This window comes from Kryptolebias marmoratus, linkage group LG11, assembly GCF_001649575.2.
Source record: "Kryptolebias marmoratus isolate JLee-2015 linkage group LG11, ASM164957v2, whole genome shotgun sequence".
Lineage (NCBI taxonomy): Eukaryota > Metazoa > Chordata > Actinopteri > Cyprinodontiformes > Rivulidae > Kryptolebias > Kryptolebias marmoratus.
In genome coordinates this window covers 11,492,885-11,515,814 of record NC_051440.1, presented here as the reverse complement: position 1 = coordinate 11,515,814, position 22,930 = coordinate 11,492,885, and the positions used below count along the sequence as shown (strand labels likewise).

The 22,930-nt window shown below is 39.0% G+C and overlaps 1 protein-coding gene across 2 annotated transcripts in view; it reads right to left on the bottom strand.

Moving 5' to 3' along the window:
* tp53i11b (tumor protein p53 inducible protein 11b) overlaps nt 1-21,902 on the bottom strand; it is a 47,950-nt gene extending 26,048 nt beyond the window's left edge. For both annotated transcript variants that reach the window (XM_017405500.3, XM_017405501.3), the window contains exon 1: nt 21,767-21,902. The gene's annotated coding sequence lies outside the window, so the exon portion shown is untranslated. The remainder of the gene's footprint in view (nt 1-21,766) is intronic.
* Between the last annotated feature and the right edge of the window lie 1,028 nt (nt 21,903-22,930).

Sequence of the window (22,930 nt, the reverse complement as noted above, 5' to 3'; positions counted from 1 at the left end):
AAAGCAGTTAAGCTAATTCCGAGAAGCCTTGCGAAACACAGAACTAACTAGTAGCAGCTAGCTAGCCTGACTCGGAGAGGTGTTCTTAGCGAGGTGAAGAGCGTAAGAACTGAGGAATGACTGTGATGACGGACGGTTACATAGTGCAGGCGGGGCCTGTCACTTGTCGTCATCACGTCATCACATCATCACATCATTTGCCTAAAGGCGTGATTAAAGGTGTCTTCAGCCAGGACATGCGGGAGCGTGATATCCCATAGTACATATGTTGTACCGAGTGAATTGACTGAAAGGGAACTGTAACTTTATGGTGAAGGCAGGAAGATCCAGTCTGCTCTTGTAGAATTAGATCAAGGATCCTTGACCTTTATGGGGCTCTAGATGCTGCAGGAGTGTTAAGAGAGTTCAAGTGCCAGAGATATCCATCTTTGGTGCTAAGATTATCAGTCCTATTGACTGCTTTGGTGCATAAACTGGAGGGCAAATCTGCTGCTTATCAAGTGCAAAATGCAAAAAAAGAAAAATGCAAACGCAAATCCAACCTCTTAATGTAGTGACATTCACGTCTGATGTGCTCACTTTTATTATCAGTATTTGTTGACCAGAGGAAAAGGCCTGCTGCAGAGATTAGATCTTCTTTGACATGTTACGATTCCCTGATCTACTCACCGCCATGAAGTCAGTGAATAACTGTGTCTTCACACTTTAAGATGGACTAAATGCCAACTGTCAGAGAGCGGATGCACACAATGACACTTGAATACAGAGATAACGAGATATTGATCAAGAGTCTTTTAAATTAACCGTGTTCGAACTGGGCCGGTTGATCTGATAATTACACATTGGGACCCATCTAAATTTGACTGTCTTTGCCTCCACTCTGCAATATGCACAAGTGATGGCATATTTCGATACTGATCTATACCCCCAATTTTACTTTAATCACCAGCTATAAGAATATAAAGGCGGAGGTGCATAAATTTACTCTTAAGCTTGTCTTTGAAAAAGAAAAAGTCTTCTACATGATGGGCAGTTGATGAAACGTGTAATAACACGTACAACTGTAAAAAAGGAAAGTCACAGGTTTGCTGACAATGGTGCCCAGTTGCATTCCTTTGTTTTTATTACCTAATACAGATGTTTGCTTTTCAAAGTTAGAAAACACCCAACTGTATTTCCAGTCAAAAACCCGTAGGGGAAATAAAAAAAAGTGTCCTGTATAAGTCAATATTTTTTATTAAGAATACATAGCACAATGCTCAATCAAACCAAAATAATAAATAAAAAAAACAGCAATTTTGAAACGGTAGGTCAAATATTTAAAAACAGAAACAAGAACTGAGGAAGAAGAACTGCAATCAGTGCATCTCTAATTGCCACCGAAAATAAGGAAGGCAGCGAGATCCAAGCCCGACAGAGAAAACAACTAATTTATTTTGTATTACTGCTTTGGAAATATTTATTTTATTATTTAAAGTCTTATCGTGCAACCTGCATGTGGTCCACTGATGACAAAACTAGTTCTGTGGGTAGATTTGGTGGCAGTTTAGACTTTGTTCTATTAAATAATATAAGAATATAATAATGAAAGATGATAATTCGGTGTGTGCTTTGGGAAGTATTTACTAACTTCACCTCCACGTGAAATGTTTTGTAAATTTAATTTTTTTAAGAATGGTGAGTGTTGACTGATCAGATCAATAAAGCTGATTTGTAAGAACAGATTGAGATTTTTTCCCCTCACACAGATGATTAACTAGAAATATGTAAACATTCAGAAGCAAACAGAACTCAGTTACTTTTGTTTGTTTGTTTTCACACTATACTGTGGCTGTTCACAGTCCTTATAACTACACTTATCAGGTCTTTTTTCACTCCTGCTTCAGAGTAGATGCTATCTTGGCTCAATAAGGATGAAGCAGTGAAATGAAGAGTTGTGATCGATCCATATAAAAAACGCACTTCCAACATTAGGTTTGCATTTGCAACGATAAAGTTTAATAGAGCTGGATTGTGCACAGGAGCTCTCCTCTGACAGAAAACATCCCAGGCAGGAATCCAGCTCTAAAAACCACACTAATGATACATAATAATTATTGGAAAAACTGGTCCAAATTTGCCTATCTTCATTGTAAAGTGTACTCCAGCAGATTAAATCATAAATGTGGGGGCAGCTGCTGAAGTGGGTATGATGTGGGTGGCGGTGGGCAACAAAATAATGTGCACAGCCAAGAATACAGTTTTATAAGGCATGCACACAAAAATAGGCTGGGATTTTTGAAAAAATGGTTGATCAAGCTATTGGCTCATTGGTCACAAACACTCAGAAACCAGTGTGAAGCAGCTAAAAATTTATGGGTTTTTTTGTTTGTTTCTTTTACCAGCTAGTCTCCCAGCAGTCACAGCTCAGCTCAGTGAGACAGGGCCTTCAGTGAGAAACTACCTTTAGGTACCAAAATGTGCAGGACTCAGACTGACTTTTTAAACTGAAGAAATAGGGTAGACTCAGAATTATTTTGTAAACAACCAAAATGTGACTATTACCAAAGGCAAAACAGAAAGGTCAGCAGTGAGAACATACACACACACACACACACACACACACACACACGGGCATGTAGCAGCACAGGCAGCACTGCTGGAACATAGGAGAACTACTGAGCACAGTTGAAGTGGTTCAATACAGCCACATGTCAGTAAGTAGTGTGTGTAAATAATCAGCTTTATTTTATTCATATTTAATTTTTATTTACTGTTTAAACCTTCCCAGCCATGGTGTCTAGAATCGCTATCGATCAAAACAGTGAATATTTATTTCACCTCTCTGTTGCCAAATAGACAAAGAAGTGTCGCTGTATTAGGTGACTTTTCAGACTTCTTAAGGCTTTTTTTTAAATACATGTGCTGAATGACAAATGCTATGAAAGTTTTAGACATTTCTGGTAACCCCCCAGCCAAAAGTAGCTACATTTTTCTTTGAATACACCCTAATGAGATGCCTGCAGAGAAGGGCAAGCAAAACACATTAATTATTCGTTTTGTGGTGGGAAGATTTGCTCTTGAGGTTTATTTTATTGACAGTAAAAATTAATGTGCACTGTATGAATTCATAAAACAATTCTATTACTTTCTCTAATTAAACCTAAACGATTTTTTCAGACTGCATCAGAGGAACAGCCTATGAACAAAGAGGTATGTTATAAAGCTAAATTTAAGAGCTGATTGTAAATTTTTTTTACATTCATTTTCTCCAAGACTGGAGATTAATATCATTTGTGGCTTCTTAATATTGGTTACATTTCCAACTCCTGGAATTTGCATTCATCCTGTGCCACACGAACCAGAAAATCTAAGTGCTATGAGTCAAGTGTCACTAATAAAACACTAATAAAACCATCATCATTAGGGTAACTTTCTCAGACTTTGCCACCTTATTTTACGGAAGAACAACTAGAGGCACATGAGACACATATTAAATACTCGCCCCAAGGCCAGAATGTTTACCTGAATGTGACGTCAATCCAGCCAAGTAAAGACAAAGCACTTAGTAGGACCGAGAGGCACATTACATTGTGTGAATTGAAGAATTGATCTTGTAGATGTCTACAAGTATCAAGGGACGCTTCAGCTCAGACGTCTTCAAATCACCGGAGGCAAAGGTTTCCTGAGTGGTATGCTGGCTCTGATGTAGCATGATTTATAAACGAGCCATTTGTGACAATAGGTAAAAGAAAACAGGTAAATTAAAAAAAACAGAAATAAATAAATAGTGCCTGTGACAGTGAGTGAATAAAGAACAAAAGATGACAAAGGTTTTCTATTTCGAGCCAAAAGATGTCAACATCTCATACCATGGAAACTGTGCTCTGCAGCACAGAGAAGTTCTCCACAAGCAGCTAATCTGAGAAAAACGAAAAGATTCTCAGTTACTATAAATAGATTATTGAACTGAGTCAAACACACAAAAGTGTTAGATCATCTGCAGACACTTGCTACGGAATGAACTTAATCTAATGATCGCTGGGAATTTCAACTTTACCCTCAAATCTTCAGCAGTTATTTTGCAAAAAGGGAATTTACTCTCATTAGACGACTATACCCCCGAACTGCTATTCCAAGACATTCCTACACGAAAAATCCCTCAGGAGTCACAAATACAATTAAAGCTTTGTGTCCCAGCAGTAATTGTGACTGTAATGAGAGGTTACTGTAATGCGTGTTAAGTTATTACCTGTAGTTCTGCTGGAAAGCGCCAAAATTATTGGCATTGCAACTGAATGCTGTGTAATAATCAAAATCGATGTGTCTAAACAACAATTTCACGCACTATGCTGTGATCTCAGCTGTCGGGATTGTAGATAATCACTAAGATTAAAGAGCTATTGTCCAGCTGGGTCTCTGCTGACTCCCTGCAGGTCTTTTGTAGTGCTGGCAGTGCTTCGTGCATTAAAGCTACTCTTTCACAAATCAAACAGAAAGCACTAACTAGACAATTTTGAAACACTGTTTAGTGTTAAAGTTTTCTTTTACCAACTAAGAGCCAAGACTGATTTATAAAAAAAGCATCAGAGGTGAAAGACATTTCTGTGTTGTAGGCTTTGCTTTGTAAACACTTAAACAGAGTTAAAAGTTGTAAATAAAAGCAGCACGGCTGCTTTAAAAGGTGAGCTCCAGGAAATGTTTTTTTTTCAATTCGAGCAAGCATCACAGCATATGAAGAGGGAAGAAACTGCTTCCTTAGCAGTCAAACAACGGCATGAAACGTTGAACATATAGTTAAAAGTTGCAGTAAAGATAAAATAGTGTCATTTTTCAAGCTTTTTAATGGGATGATAACTTTTTTTTATTTTGTATTATCAAAAGGTGAACAAAAGTCTGCAAAAGACTTGAGCTGTTGGACAAGTTTTAGAAGATTTCAGATAATGGTTATTTTGATCTAGTTAGTCTAAAGTCACTGGAAAAAGTCAAATGATGCAAAGAGTTAAGAGCTTTATAAATGCTTTGACTCCAACTTTAAACAGATATTTCTTCCAAGTATGCCTTCAAACAAGTGGTGTTTAGAAAAAGATCAACAAAACATTTTTAAAGAGCTGTTTTCTCAATCTCTAATTAAAATTAAAAATAATATTATAGTGGAAATGCTGCGGTCAGGTTTGTTTTAACAGACGAAGAACACCTTCAAAAAGAATCCTGTGTTTCAGGATGTTTCAGGACCTTTCTCAAAATACAAGCAGACTCTGGGAAGAAGTCCTGCACATTTTTACAAAGCAGCTATACTTTGACAAAAATGTAAACACCATGACAGAAAGTTAAAAAAAACGGTTTCAGCAAAAACTTGTAATTGAGCATTAAGACCTGCAGTGTGAACACAGCCTAAAACTGAAGAGAACAAACTCAAAGTACCAGCCAACCTGACCCCGATCTAAAGGAAAAGCTGAAAAGAGCAGAATGCCTTTGACAGCAAAGAAAATGATCCAAAACAACTGAAAACCCACAATGGACCACATGAAGCTGAAATAAACCAGCTTTGCCTCCCCAGATAATCTGTTTATAGACTTTTACAGAAAAGCGTCCGCAAGACAGATTTAAAAAAAATATATATTTAGCTTTAACACGATGAGCGGTTGTATATCTCCAATAACAAGTGTGTAAAAAGATCATTATTTCACAAAATTCTGAAGTGGAGTTACATTTTTTATTTTTTTAACTTGTAAAATATTACAGTAACAAAATTTGGCCATGGGTTCTCCAACGTTTGCATTTTATTTTGTGTGTATTTAGTAAGAAATTTATTTAAGTAAAAGAATAAATAGGGTAGTTGTCACCTGTCGCCATATAAGGTGGGTGATCATTTAATTGCCTGTGCTAATTTGTATGTCTGCAAGGAAAATGTTTTTTGAATCAGTAAATAGATTTTATTGAAACTTTAAGATAATAATCGTTGGGTTTACAGCTGCATCTGATTAGGTTTTTTTGGTCAATCCAAGTCAAGATGGCTGCCACAACTAATCAGCCTTAGAGAATGAAAAAGTGGCTACTCTGTCAATTGAACTCAAATTTAGTGTGGTAGTAGCTGGAAGTCATGCCCAACACCAACTCCAGGTGATAACAAACTGTACAAGATCTTTGTTTAAAATGCTGTCATTAACTGTTGGAATCAACCCTGTTGGTCAGCAGTATTTCACAAATTACTGGTCGTACTTTAATAAAACTCTGAAAAAGAAATCAGTGGATGTACATCTACAACTGATTAACTTTTGGAATCAACTCGATTTAGGAAGGCTGACACAGCTGATCCACTTTTGACAACAAAAATGGCTACAACTCAGATTTACATATGTTAAGCTAAAATCTGGTGTGATTACAGCTTATGCCCAGCACATAGTCCAAATAAATCAGGCCAGATTTGTGCCTTAGACTCTGGCGTGCAACATGGTGGGCGATATATATCCCTTCAATGAATGCTAGTTTCGTTTTTGTTGTTGTTTTTCCAGATCCGATGCACTGAGCCCATATGGAGCACGGGACTTAAAAGGTGAGGCTCTGCTGGTATGAAGCCACAGAAGCCCGCCAGGCATTGTTTGGTGTTTCTATCTCTGAAACCATCTTGACGCAGCAGGCTCACTGTGAAGCCAACATGGAAACAGCAAAGATGTGGTGAAGAAAAGCAAAACTGACATATGGTACATGCACGCAGCTGGTACGTGAATGATCCTCTCTAAGGAGCAAAGCCAGAGTTATGGCGGGATCCAACAAGAGAGAAAAGACAACAGCGGCAAAAAAGATTAGGCTGCCATCTTTAAATACTCAACAAAGCAAACCAAAGCTTCAAGCTTTGTGTCTGCAAGCTACAGCTGTGCAAAACAACCAAACCGTAATTATTACTACTTTATATGATCAAGATTTTTTCACTATGAAATTTGCTCGTCCCTGAAGCTGCACAATAATACACAGTAAAATCTTTATGTGTGTGTATTTTGTAGTGTCCCAAATGACAGAAAAAGTGAAGGTCCTGGTGATGCAGTGGAGCCACAGGTATAGTAAGTAGCCTGACATACTAAATGGAGAACGCTGGTTGTCCAGGGTAACTGTTAGCTAAGACATTAAATCATTTAATGAAGCTGATTTTAATGGTGCACCACAAATGGTTTTTAGTGAATACAATTCAGAACGCTCAATTATTTCCTCCTTCAGACTGTTGGCATATTACAGGAAACTTTGGCATCGCCATAGTAAAAAAGAGCCATGTTATTGCTCGATTAAATGTCACTACTTTTAGCCCCAAAAAGCCTTTTAAAGACAAGCAAAGTAAATATTATTTGGCCAAATCACACAAGCATCATTACTGTTATGTGATTGCCCTCAATCTACGTCTGCGCAGTGGTAAGTGCTGGGGAAAACATGAGCGCATGTAAAGTAGATGGTATGTAGATTGTTTCTTTCTATTGGGGAATAGACTCAATTTTTTAATAGACATGCTCAATTATTTTCTAATTTTATGTTGTTGACTTCAGAAAAAATCTTTAAAAAAAAAAAAGACTTGCCATTTGTTTTTCCTCCAATATAAGCTCCATTTTTGGACACTTCAGAAATACAGAAAAAAAAAAAAACTGTACAAGATTTTTTCAAAGATTAGGTGCAAACTTGTCCTGAGTTAGGACAGTAAAATATGCAATACTTCAGCGCTGTTGGTACCTGACCTATATTTAGGCCAAGAAATCTAAGAACAAACACATACCACCCTCAGTCTCTCCGGATGCAACTTTCCTGTTTACATTTTTCCTCCCTTGTGCTGAAAAATTAAAAAAAAAGTGATAATCTGAAATATTTCAAAGTAAGACGTTAGGCTGTGTTTTTAGGTAAACTCAGAGTTGAAGGAATTTAGTGTCATCTGTCGAATGCTAAAGCAACTGGCTGTCCATCTCCCAGAGCCAGCAGACTGTAAATTGTATTAAAACAAATAAACCTCGACTGAGTTCCTAATTTATTCTATACTTCAAATGTCAAAATCCTTCATTAAGATGCTGTTTGTGCCTCCTGTTGGATTGACCAAAGATATTAGCATGCAGAGCAGGAAAAATACTGGCCTATGATTTATTGCAGTCCAAGCAATGTTGATATTGCGATGAGAATACATTTTCGTTGCTTGTTGTGCAGCCCTAGTTTCTGTGCAACACCACAAGGGTTCAAGAGCAACTACGGAGTAAAAAGCAGTGATCATAATGGAAGTTATTCAATAGTCTGCAAAAGGTTATGACCCCCTCCAACAACAAATGATAGTGGATCCAGGTCAGCAAAAGGGCAGTGTGGTATCTGAACTCCAACGTCCCAAAAGCAACAAAGTCTCTGCAGGATTCATTTAGGGTTTCAAAAATTTTAATCCTGGATTCCAGTGAGAATTGAGCCAGCAAACAAAACTCTACAAACACATGAATAAAAACTTAAATATGCAAGTAATGTTCATTTCTAAAGAGCTAAAACATAAATTTCTCTCCCTCTATAGATATCAGTCTTTACAGATCAAACTGTTTAGAATGATCACAAGCCAATACCAATCAATGGACATTGGATTAAAGTGTCGTTAGCCTCTTCCAACAGCTCATTTGTATAAATATTACAATACATTTCAAAAGTTAATATCCCACCTATCCCTAATTGACATGACCTAATTCAATAAGTTCCAAAATAAATGAGACAACGTTAACTGTACTGAACACACCCCACAGCACATTTGTTTCAAGCCTTTAACTTGACCCCTGCTTTCTCAGTTTGTCTTACGTGCTGAAGCGCTACCTGGTTGCTAGGCAGCTGTGCTCAATAACAGAGTACTCATTTAGGGCTCGACTCAGGCCACCATTCTGCTGGAATAAATTGCTTGGTAAATGTCAAAAAGGAAATCCTTAAAATATCCAGCAGCTTGTTGTTATTTGTTCATGTTATTCTGCCATTTCGTAACATGTAGTTCATTTGATAAAATGTCAGCGTTTATGCCGAGCGGTGTTCTCTCATTTCCTGTTGTGAGCATGTGTGAAAGAAGTTCTCCCGTGCTTATAATTCCAGGCACAGTGGTGATAATGGATCCACACACACACAAATGTAGGTTCGCAGAGATGATGATGATGATGATCCCACTCGTATTGTCTATAAAAATCAAATGAGCACAACGAGGGTTTTGACAACAACAGCTAATAACATCCAGAGTGCAACTGAGTCCAGGTCAGCATTTCATCATTAAGCCAGAATTCCACACGCTTGAAGGCAATTTAGTTTCATAGATTACATGGTACACGTATGCATAAAATAACAAAATAACCTGCATCTCAATAACAGAACATAATCCACTGACTAATGTCTCAACAGTCATATATACACACATCAGCACCAAATGCAGGACTAACCTGAACAAAATACTGTTTAATTATAAGCTCTACACTCGAAAACAAGTCTAAAGGTGAAGTTTCAGAATTAGGCTGCCTGTGTGCTTTCACAAACCTCTTTTCACACTACAGTTAAATGGTCGTTATGTTGTTTTTTTCTCCCACCGCTTGACAAAATGGATGTGTGTCATGACGGCGTGTAATGAGGGTCAGCTGGCAAGTGTCGATGCAACAGAGCTGGCTCCCATGTCACAATCCACAATACACTATGTCTGCTGTAGTCGCCGTACAAACACCCCATTTCCACAAATACATGCTGTCTGACCAGCAAACAAACATTAAATATACTGGCTTACAAAGTTAGTGAAGTGTTAATATATCAGTTACACTTTTTGGGAACAAAACAATCCTACTTTTCACTTCATTTAATGATTAACTGAACTCACCTTTGAAACATATTTCAACAAACTGAATGCCAAGCATGATGCACGTGGTACGACTGAATCAACTCAAACCATTTCTCTAATATTTGTAATTTATTACTTTTTTGTTATAAGTTGCAGAAAATAAAATATCTCAATATGAGCTTCTTAACCATTTCTTTGCAGAGAGGAACTTTGTACCAATAAATTTATTTTGGGGAGCTTTTGCACAGTTTTCTGCATTGCTTAGCAACCTACACAGTGAATTGGCATATTGTTGCTGACTGGAGGTAAATACGATCATCGCGTGACTTATCTGGGTATTTTGTGATAACAGTTTTCCTGATGCTTACCCCCTATGGTCATTGGTCAGTGGTGTCCAATCCTGGTCCTGGAGGGGCCAATATCCTGCATGTTTTAGTTGTCCCTCCGTTTTGACCCACCTGATATGAATGATTGAGTGATGAGCAGGCTTCTGCAGAACTTGAAGTCATGCTGAGGAGCAGGAACATCTAAAACATGCAGGATAGTGTTCCTCCAGGACCAGGATTGGGCACCACTGACCTATGTTGAAAAATAAGCAGCACAGTGAAAGTCGAAGCTGGCACTGGGCTGCAGCTCGAGCCACAGCTGAGACAAGCGTCACGGAGCCAGCACGAATGCTCCAATCTCTTAAATTGGGAGCTAAAATGAAAAACTATAATGCTCCAAAAGCACAACCCACATGTAACAGTGATGATGTGGCTTGTATGCGTTTGGTGGTAACGAACAGCAATCCCTTTCCCTGATCTTAAGCACATCTTGTCAACAATCTCTCTTAACTGTGATTCAGAAGCAGCAAATATTGATTTTATTGGCATCCAATTTGACAGCTGCCCAGCGTGACAAACGGCTTCACCTCACACCACAAGAGCGGTGAGGAAAATATTGAGCAAAGCAAGATAGAAGTTATCACTAATGTGCCTCTTTCCCCTGAGTTTAAAAGAAAAAAACAGGACATTCTCTTTGATAACTCAAAGCTCGGTCTCAGCTGTAATTACTTCTGAGACAGAAGCATAACAAAGCAACAAACTTAATTTTGAAAAACAAAAATCTTTTTTTATATTTTCTCCCTTGTGGCTGAGCTCCCTTTTGTATTTGTACTTTGCCTATGTAAGGAACAACTCGGGAAGTGAGAACCACAACAGTCTTCAGTTTTTCTCCATCTCTGTCATTTCTTGTTTTATTTTTTTGTTGCTTTCACAGCAGAGAAGTTGATATGGGAAAACCAAAACTTTTACATGCCAATATTTTCTTTCTCACACAAGGAAAGATACTTGAATTTTCATTTAATTACTTAAGCAGGTATTTTTGAAAAACATTTTTTTTAAATAATTAAAATACTTTGACATGAAAGAGCACCTTAAAATAAACTAAATAATAATTTAAAAAAAAAAGAGTTGTTAGCAATAAAGTTGTTTATAAATTAAGCTTTTGAAGATCTCAGATTGCTCCCTTCCACTGGTTGTAAATGCAGAACTCACTAAGACTGATGAAAAGTGGATTTATTTATTTATTTATTTATTTTTTGGCAATCATAGGGCTGGAACATGTTTCTCCATCTGTTCCAAGGTGGTGCTCTGTCTGCTAACACACATCTAGATCAGAGAGTGTTAATGCCGCTCGTGTGCTGCCTCAGAAATATCTGGAACAATTTACGAAGTGGGCTACTCTTGATCTTGTTATTGGACACAAATCTGCTTAGTGGTGGAGGGAAACTCAGCTAAAATATTTTAAGGTATTCTCCTGGAGGGCTTGTTTGCATTAGTTTATATAGTTCTTCATGTTTTTAAATCGTTTTTCCACACTTTATCCTCTTTGTGATGGAATCAGCTGTCATCAGGTCCCCTCGACTCGTGTTAACTTTTAACCAATCAGCACAGATGAACCCTAGCTAGCTAATCAGCCACGAATTAATGAGGCATTATCAGCTCTGCTCTAATAGAGAGAAAGAAGATAATCAGCATTCAAAGATAAAGGAGTTTCTGTTTCTTTTGTAACTGCAGGAATAAAAGCACCCATTAGAAACTTTAACTTCACCTGCACACTGCAGCCAGCCTAAAGCCCAGTCAAAGGACTTGGTGTAGTGGTGCATTTAGAAGGGGGTATATTCCTAATGTCTACCCTGATTTCTCTTTTACCAGCCTGTTTTTGCAGACGATAAACAGCCTGTGTTATAAACGGCTTCATGTAAGAGTTCTTTGCTGTATTTATCCGACCTGAAAATGAACCAGTAGTAGTTGTGCACTGTCACGTATCTTCTACTGCTTGTCATCAGGGAGTAAGAACCAGGAATAAAAAAATATTGCCTCAAACCATCACTGAGTACACTCCTGGCCAGGGAGAGATAGTGAAAAGCAGTTATAACCAATTGCACAACAGGGGAGATTTCAGTGTGTATATTCTTATAATGACTACCACTGGCTTTTGTTGACTTCAAAAAGGTGACTATCAAGCAGGTAACACTTTGCATGGCATAGTGCACACCCTAAAACATCTTTTTTTTTTTTTATTAACAAGACATAACAGACTGTTAAATCCCTCATTAAATTTATTGTAAATATATGCTGTGCAAATTATAGCTTGATAATCATAACAATTAAACTAATACATCTATGTTCACATTGTTCCCTAGCTGTAAATTATAGGTCTCACACAGAAGGCTGAACTTAAATAAAAGGCCTAGCCTTTATTGAAGGAATGCATGTCACCCAGCTCCTTTCACGCCAGAGTTTTAAATTAAGATCATCTTATAATGAGAAGGAATGGAGTTAGTCGTTTTGGTCAAACCTTGTAAATGACATTTTGTGCAATCCTAAACCTCCTCTGAACTCCCAGCTACCACACCAAACTTTAGCTTAGCTTCTGTAAAACTGGCTGACGTGTAGCCATTTTGGTAAAGGCTAAGGCAAATTAGCATATGTAGCATATAATGTAGCTGTGGCGGCTCGCTTGAACTGGGTTGACTCCAAAAGTTAATGCATTGTAGATGCACAACCAACGATTCCTTTCCAACAGTTCCATTAAACTCCAACCAGTTTTTGAGATATTTTGCTACACTACTGACAAACAAAGACACATACACACACAGACACAGACCTGGGCATAAAAATTATCACCCCTTGTCTTTTTTGGCAGGCAATAAAAAAAGCATACCTCTCTTCATAATCGTGTCTTAAAAAAAACATCCACCAGCACGGTTTCTACACCAACCAGCTGTGATTCAATCCTACATTCTTGTATTAATATCCCTCATCAATCATCATAACACCTTTCACACACGGCATAATACTCATACAGTAGCTGCATCCATGTCACGGCACACTCCCTCTTGTTGCTTTTCAGAGTCTGATTGGTCTGTCCTGCATTCTCCACACATCCACACAGCAGACAGTGTGCAAATAAAGACTGTGACAGAAAATCAATACTTGGAGGCATGGATGTTATAATCTGCTCAAAACCTTAACCTTTCACTTGATTGTCTGCAGAAAATACCACTGAGACTTCAGACATGTTGTGCGCCTGCCATTATGACACCACACAATATCAGCTAGTTTAAAAAAAACAAAAAAAAAACCCACAAAGAACACAGCTGTTAAGAGTAATGAGAGCCACAGAATCTCAGTCATTTCCTTTCCAAAGTCACTTTATCTGTTTATGGATGTGGTCTGGACTCACACAGAAAATGGAACATGGCCTCCAGCTTTCCAGAGGTAGAGGACACAGCCCACTTTCAAAGTTAGCAGGCAGGCATAAATGCATACTTTGTTAGTCAAAGGGTACTTGTTTAGCTCAAAACTTGCAGCCGGAGACCCTCAACCCCTCCTCCAGCAGCTCTAACTCCTTAAATTGCCTCTAAACTCTGTTACTCCAACTGTGTGCGCATACATGAGCGAGCCTTTTGATGAAGGAATGTCACAGTTCTCCCTAAATGCATTCAAGCCTTAATAAAGTGTCAGAAAAAGAACATTCACTTACTTTAATTGCTTTGCTGAATAGTCTACATACACCAGAGCAAAGTTAATTTGATCAATTTTTAATTCCCTGTGAAAATGACAAAATACTGTGCTCTAAAGTAGGTTTGTGTTGTAGTCATAGATTTTTGCTTTAATCTCTATAAAAGTTAATCTTCTATTCAGCACATCCAGTCATTACTGTTACTTCAAGGAGAAGGAGATATGGGTGAGTTTCACACCTGTTATGGGGACGATGTCAATATTGAGGAAAAAATATACAAGTTTTGAAAAAATAAAGTTTACTTTTTTCCCCCCAAGTTTTAGTCAAGGGCATCACTTTAGGATTTCCTCAAACTGGCTGCCAGCTCTATTATGCTCTCTGTGACTGAATGTCAATACTAGTGCAAAGAAATTTTGAATGTTGTCCTGGTTACTTTTTTATTTTATGATTTTATATTTTATTTAAAATCTTGGGGCCGCAGTAGCTCGGCGGTCAGTACAGCGGTCTTGTAATCCTAAGAATGCGGGTTTGAGCCTCAGGCATAAAAGAACTGCCAAACCATCTTTGATCATCGAGGTGACCCCTGCAGAAGGTAGAGCCAAAAACAAAGAAATATAACTTTAAATATAAGATTTGAAACAATAAAATAAGCCTGAAGGTACAGCTCATAAACAAAGGAATCATTTGCAAAGACATCCATGGTTTTACCAAAGAATAATAATTACTAACTCCATCTTGGCATGGTTACACTACCTTTCCTTCCCGATGAACTATTTTGTCGTTTAATCTTCAGGCATTCCAAAGCCACTTCTTGGTAAATGTGAACACCTAGACAGCCTATAAATCAGGTTTTTACCCAGCACCACAAATGCCATGCAGGCTCGGCCGAGTTTACACAAAAAACAAATGAGGCAATCAGCCTTAGCAAGAGGCAAATCAATGCTGCGCAGGACGGCTGGTGCTCGAACTCGGCAAGATGTAGACCTAATCAGGAAGACGGTTGCATCATCATCATCGTTCCCTGGCTCGGTTTACTTCACTTTATTCCACTGGTAAAAAAAGGGGGTGTGCGATTGTGTTTTTCTGTATTATTTAGATGTCTCACAACTCTCAAACACAAAAACTTGGTTTTCAGCTTTATTAAAGAAATTAATGGTTTCTGTAAAAGAAAATTTGCTTTGTAAAGCAATAAAATACAACCTGAGTAAAACCGATCTGTTATCCATACCAGAAGTTGTCATGCACATAGATCGTCTTTGGGATCCTACCAAGAGGACATGTGACGATCTTCTAGGGTTGAGTGAATAATAATGATATGGCTCATGCAGGTTTAGACAAACTCATGTGATCACATCATTAGTTGTTTGTATGATTGCCCGGTTACTTAACAGCTCAAAATTGTCGATTAAAAAGCACTGCCACCAAAAGGCATCCAGAAAAAAAAGTGGGTAGAAAGCACAGATCATTCCTGACAATCATTCAGTGAAATTATAGATTGCAGTTACAAAGCAGCTTGCATCAAAATATGTCATCTTCAAATCAGCTGCATATAAAATGTCATACCATGAAAACATGCTGAATACTTCTGCTATAAATGCCCATCCCTAGCAGTACACTGAGCTCCACCCAACCTGCCCACCTCAAACACTGTTTTTGTCATGGTAGCTAAACAAGTGTATTTAAACACAGGTTGCCTTTTTACCTTATCATCAGTTTAGCCACGCAACTATTAAGTCGCCGTTTTGGCTTTCAGTAAATTTGTGTCTGAATGTAAGCTGAGTAACAATGATTTGAGAAACGGCATTATTCAGGCCCATTTGAGAGGTGAACGATCGCCTGGAAATGTTATGGATTATGATGCCGATTGTAAAACCGTTACACGTTTAAAAAGGTAATGCTGTGATCACAATCGCTGTTTAGATGAGATTGCAGAAGGCGTCAAACCCGCTGTAGTTTCCATGCCGGGTCAGTAGCTGGCGCTGGGATTTTTGTACTCTTCAGTCTCAAGCATTAGAACTGTTACATCAAAAATGGCTAATATGAACATTTGGAACGACGATGAGGTTGGGTTGCTGCTACACGTTACTTTAAACTATAAATGTAAAAGGATGTAAAGAAAATGCACATTTTCCAGGTAAACTGTGGTTTCCTGCAAAACAATGCTGGGAGTTTCAAAAAACTTTTGCTCTGAGATGTGGATTTAAAATGTTTTGACATCAGAGAATACGTTCGCTGTTGTTGTGCAGTCGAACAGTCGAAATGCAACAGATCTGTTCCACTTTCGCTTAAAAACAGAGTCATGTGAACTGGGCCTAAGAGAGTTAGTATTGATATGCTAATTAGCCATGTGCTCTTCACAGTGGATTGCTAAATGGAGCTGATGTTTGTGCCATTTACCCCTTGTGGAAAAGAATGCAACCTGGTACAAAGCGTAATTCTTAGAAATTAACCTAATACTTGACACACAATCTTACTACCTGACTTCCTGTATAGAGTCTACACCCAGAAGACAGAATAAGAAGACTTGTTAGTATGACAGAGTCTGTGGCTGTGGGCCATAAATTCTACCAACTGTGAGAATTTGTAAAGATTTCTCATCAACAGCAATTACATTGGAAAGGCTTAAACATAAAAAATAATAATTCAGAGAAAATAAAGTAAACATTTTACTTGTAAACTCTTTTCCATTTCAACACTAAACAGTGGAATGGTACAAAGTTTTTGCAGTGCCAACGTTGATCAAAATCGTACAAGCCTTTCAGAGTTAGACTTTTCTTTGCCTCACAAACTTTTTCAGGTCAAGATATTTTAAAATTTCATTATATTCACAGTGTTGTTTATATTTAGGCATAAACATGTAGTGCCGAAAAGGTTCTGAGCATAAAAGTAAGAGGAGAAGATCTTTTGAAGGTGAAACCTCTGAGTCTGAGCCCGAGGCAGAAAAGTAGAAAATTAACATTCAAACTGTTGCCTAGAGTAATAACAAAGACATGTAGGAAAAAAATAGGCAAAGTTCTGACAGATGATGAAGATTATACAGTTTTATCAGGTCTGATAATTATTTTAAAAGGAGATAGGTAGAGGTTACTGACAGGAAACGGTTTGGTCAGATATTTTACTTTGACAAAATAAAGTGTTTATGATGGGTTTGAGATTCTGCTGCATCTTTTGACTTAAAAAAACAAACAAAATTATTTTTCAGGGACAAGAAAACTCCTCTGAAAAAACTAATTTTCAATTAATGAACCCAATATTTTAGCTGATCTCTGATGAAATAAACCAATTAAAGTTAGTTCAGAAAGAACCAAATGTTCCCTAACACAGAACCTCACAGCTTGAGAGCGCTTGCTTTTACAAAAGTGAATAAATCAAAAAAAATAAAGAAAAGAAGAAAACGGGGGGGGTTACAGCACATCTACGGGGACGTTCAGAGGAGACAGCGAGGCTCTCTGGGGAGATAAAGCTGCCGCCACAATTCTCAACATTTTACAGCTGAGATATTTCCATTTCTTTCCTCATGTTGTACGTCTGACCGCTTCCAGAAGAAGACTCTCTGGAGCTCAGACAGCTACACATCCTGGACATGCATTAAAAATGGCAGACCTGGAAAGAGAGCACTAATTTTTCTCTTTCTTAATTGAGGGGGAAATTAAGCATAAAGCTGTCTTTAACAGATGAGAGCATGGATGATGTACCATAGTGGTATACAGTCATAATCCAGGTTTGGTTTTGAGCACAAGGGCTTTTTCAAACCTCTGTGGCTTCAAACTCACGTGGGCCTTTTCCATTTAGTGAACAAATTGCATTGCAGGTGTGATGAAACATGTCAAACGGGATTCCTTTCGGAGCGAGCGGGGATCATCACTGACCTCGACACGGCGCTCAATGCATCTCGTTATCCACGGAGGGGTGGGTGGCGATGCTTTGAAGAGCTTTGAGCCGCACATCTGTGATTGCCGCGCCACCCTCGGTGCAGAGGGAGCACGTTCAGCGGGAAATCCTCACAGCCAAGTCCAATCTTACAGAATTCAGTCTCTCCATACAGATCGCTTCCCTGTGAGATTTGTAGTCCCTGACTTCAAAACGCTATCTGAAGTGGCACATAAGTTTTTACTGTACCCGCAGAGTGAGGCTTCCGCTTTCAGAACAAACTAAAAAACTGTCACGAGAAGTTTTCTGTCTAAGAAAAAGACACAAAACTTTAAAGACAATGGCTTTTGGAGCAGGAGCTTTTATTATAAATAAGCCAGGCAGATTAAGATTAAGTCCAAGTTCAGCTCAGGCTCCAGCAGACCGTCGGAGTTAGATTCAGATTCATTCATCTGCTTTGTGTAATGTTAAAAGAAGTGAGAGCACAGTCGTGTAATGTTAAAAAAAGTGAGAGCACAGTCAGTATCTCTGTTCCTACACCCTCTATAGTGATTCTACCATGACCTCCTGAGACCCAGCGTCCTCGCACGAAGACTTTGCACTGAAAGAACGCACACCAAACAAAAGCTCGAGTCTGCGGGGGATAATGAAACGGTTTCAGAAGCAAAGCTAATAAAAAGCTATGCCTCCCGTGTAAAATAATAATAATTAAATTTAGAAGGAAGGTGGGAATGAACACTGACTGATTTTTCTTTCTTACGTGAGAAAGTCTAGCATAACCTCTGGCTAGAACAGACACACACCAGTAGCCAAAACAATGACAATATTCCACTGTGAGCGTGAAAACAAACGGACTCAAACAGACACAACGGAGCTTCCTGAGCCACAAACCACCTCAACACAATCACTGCTCTTTTTTTTTTGGTAACTGGGAGCTTATTCCGCAATACAAATCATAAAAATAAAGAAGTTTTTTTTTTTTTGGTTGATTAAATTAAATGAAAAACAATAACTTAACAATTATAATGACTTCAGAAAATTGCAGAGGAGACACAAGTGAGCCAAACAAAAGAAATCATGCAACGTTACAATAAGACATGAATTGCCTATCAAAGATAATGAGCCCAAAAATGAGATTTTGCTTCGTTTAAAGTGACAGCTGCATTGAGATTAATTATCTGCCAGAAATGCACAAAAATTGGCTATAGTCGTTTTGCCAACTTCTAACAATGAAATAGATTTTCTGTTCTACCCAGATGTGATCGAACTGAAACGCAACATACAGTCACAGCTTGTCCAATCTCGTCTTAGTGGAAATAAACAGAAGCGCATCTGCTGGAGGATCCTTATTAAAGCCTAACTCGGTGTCACAGCTGAGAATGGGAAATTAAAAGCAAAAGAACTCAGGGAAAAAAGCCAGCCTGGCTGACATAATATTGTCACTGGTGCACAGCAGGCTGTAGGGAAAAGGCACGAGTATTTATAGATAAAACTAAATTTAGTGTGATTATTTAAAAAAGCCAAAATGGGAAACAAAGCCTTGTTTTTTTTAAATCAATCCATTTTTATCCTACAGTCACTGGGCTGCTCTTTTATGCTTGTGGCCAGCGCTTCATTCAGCATGGGAACTATTCTCACATGTTTAATGACCTGCAAATGCACATGTGCTTATCTTAAAGCACCCAGAAAACTATTAACACTCGCGCTTTGCCGTGTTTCGCTTAGACTGTGTAAAGCAAACGAGGCGTTGGACTAAAAGCTGGGGTTGCCATCTGTTTTAGTTACCCCGTACGTAGCTTATAAAGAGCGTGTAACGAACCTCTGAGACTCCCTATGGCTCTATTCAGTATCTACAGTCTGCCTCTGAGCCTTTTGACAAAGCAGAACCACATATATGAGCTACTGTAACTCCGAGAGGAGTACTTCAGCCTCGCAGAGCTAACCCTCCATCCAGTGTGGCTCAATATGCAGGGGCGAGAACAAGCAGAACATATGCAGTCCAGTGACTCTGGGGCAACAACACACCTCTTGTTTATTAGGACATAGCCGAGCTGTGCAGGAAAAACTTTTTTTTTATGTGACAGCGAGGCATAAGGTTGCTCTGCATTAGAGCCATTAGTGAGAAACTTTACATAAAAGCTGGAAGGGACTTTCAGGGGGTTAGCAAAAGGTGACAATGTGGCCCATTATTGAGCATTCACGGGCGAGAAAATATGTAAAAAATGTCATTCCCCTGAGCCCCACCTTTTACTACGCGTCCATTCAGACGCTGCAGTGCTCCTACAAAAACACCTAATGGTGTTGGTTAAAAAAGACAGAGACATCTTTGAAACACCCGAGCCAAAAAAAGGGCCGACGGCTACCTCAGAGCAACCACAGCAACACCAACTGACACCCACCGCAGCTCACTTCGAATCAACTTCTCTCTTTTTTTTTAATCTCTCACAAAGCTGAAAACTTTCACCGTGGGCAGGAGGACCAGTGATGGAAGCCCCGTTGCATCGCTCCCATTTCTTCAGCCAATTAGAAACCCCTGCCCACCTACGCAGCCTGGATGATATGCCTGAGCACAAGGTGATTAGAGAAAGAGAGCGCACTGCTGCCATGGAAATAAGACTTTAATCATTCAAAAATTATATATATACATCCAAATGAGCAAATTAAAACGGCTACGCGCGTAGAGGACCAACTTCCTCATTTGCCAGCAGCATCGTTTTGAAATGTTGTGGTGTTCTGATCAACATGCCGGCTTGCGTCGGAGCCAGACCAGCATCCCAGATTGGGTTTTGTTGTGCGTTCAACTGAGGTTTTGGCGTTACGAACACGGGCGTATCAGTGCACAAGCATGTGCAAAACAGAGGAGTCACTTTTGGGGGGAGGGGGGGTGGGGGATTAAAAAAAAGAACAAAAAACAGCAGCTCATTGTCTGTTCTGTCAACTAAAACATTCAGTAAAATTCAGCAAACAGGAGTGACGAAACAACATGAGCTTGAAGTTCAGTCATCAGATGAGCAACCCCACACGACGTGAGAATTTCTCCACACTTTCTTTCTGACAACACAGCTGTGTGGGCTGCAGCACCGCTGAACTTCTCTCAGGGACAAGTCTTGACACACCAAACACTTCAGTGAACCGTGGACACATTTTTTTTTTAACTCAGACTGATTTATCTCCACCAAAAAATGAGCAACAACCAAAGTTGGTTTTGAGGTTTTTGTTTGACGTTAGACTGCCTATCATTAGATTAATCTTAAGCTAAATTTAAGTGCATGAAACTGAACTGGGTTTAGTGTGTGGGGAGGAGAAAAAAACATAAATCATGTCATTTATAGTATAAACACTACAGCACAGAAATATGCTCCACTTATCTCCTTCTCCTGCTGATAAACACTACTGCAGTAGCTTTTTTCCCCCCTCAAGAAATATCTTCAAATGCTGCTTCCCATCCTGGAGAATATCTATTAGGTGAAGTAATGTTCGAATTCTCACCGCCCCAAAAACACTAAATAATTTACTTCGTTGGCATTCACGCCCTCTTTTTTTCTTTTAAAGCAGAAACAATTTATGAGCAACAGACGTGTAGAGTATAAACAGCATGTTATGTCAAGAAAGAAATATAAATAACATGTCTTGGCTGCATCATAACTTCACAGTTATTGGGTGGAGTGTAGCGGCCATTACACTGAGCAAAAAGCGCTAAAAATAGGAACCAAAATGATGCTAAACGCTTCATGTTTTGAAGGAAATTTACTGCTTTTTTGTCTGTTTTTTTTTACAGGACTGTCCATTACGCTCAACTTGTTTTGTCCAGGACTTTGCAATATGTCATTCAGTGTAACTTTAATGAAAAGAAAAAAAGTCACCTGAACAATTAGAGCTTCACCAAACTTCAGCATCCGAAAATAAATAAAGCCTCCTCGGCGAGCACGCAGCGCGAGACCAGTTATATTTTAGCTAGCCGTTAATTATCAACTCCCCCCTCAGGAAACGAAACAAAGCATCCTAAATTAAATTAAATAAATAAATAAAAAGTGGAGTTCAATGTGACCAGAAGTGGTGAGAGGAGTGTAAAGAAACAAGAAGGTTTCGAGCGTGACTTACAGCGGGAAGCCGAGCGGTATCCAGAGTTGGCTGTCTGGGAGGGGGAAACGTTAGCCGAGGTTACGCCGACGGAGCGGAGCGGTAAGTGGGGGAAGCTCGTGGCAGCGCTCGTGCTTTCACGGACCCCGGAGCAGCAAACAATACAGTACCGTAATAACCCGCGCGCGGCGCAGCACGCGCCGGCTGAAAACGCCGCTACCGTAATACTCGGACTAGCGTTCACCGTGAATCTCATTAACGCTACAGAAACGCAACAAAATGATCGTTTATTAGGGGAATTAAAGGCCTGGCACTCATTGAAGGAATGCATGTCGCCCGCTGCCTCTCAAGGCCACAGTTTTAGACTAAGATGATCTAATGTTGAGAAAGATTAAACTTTTAAAATGAAGTTATGCACATTCCCATGGGATATGTGGGAATTTTTTCTTGTTTGACAAAAATATCATGCAGTGAAGCAATTTCTCTGTTCAGCATATAACTTTTTATTTTAACTATTCTTTGCAGACTCTTAAAATACAATAGATGAAGTGCACGTCTGCTGCTTGTATCCAGTGAACAAAAGAATTCGGTCTATTTACCTGATATAATGTTTCAGTATGTATCACTTGTAAGACATATTCCATAAGGGACTTGAGGTTCCACAGAAGATAAATGAATGGGAGAATGCTTGTCCCTCAGTAATTATCTCATATATTCTCCAGATCGACCTCATGAGCTTTTGTTCTGGGCTTGTTTCTGAAACTCATATATACCCACACATATTAGCTGTAATAATTGTACACATTCGGGTTTCACAAAAGCAGTTTGTTTAGATTAATATCAAAGGGAATGTTTTCTGCAAAATATGTGGTACTGAAATGTAGCCAATCGCAAAACTAGCTCCTGGCAGAAAGTAGGAATACACACAGATATGTAAATGCAGGTACGCTTTTAAAGCCCCGTACATACATACTTACAAACATGGAGTCGAAGGAAGCACGCAGGGTGATGTGTCCGTAATCTTCTGCCTTTGTAACAGCATCAGCAGCGCTCGCAGGTCCTAATAATACAAGCTCCTGGCTTTGCAAAGAGGTGCCGGTTTAGTGTTGGAGAAAATACCTCTGAGGATTTGCTGGAAGTTGGCAGCAAGACGAAGTAGCTCACATGAAATAGAACAGCTCTATG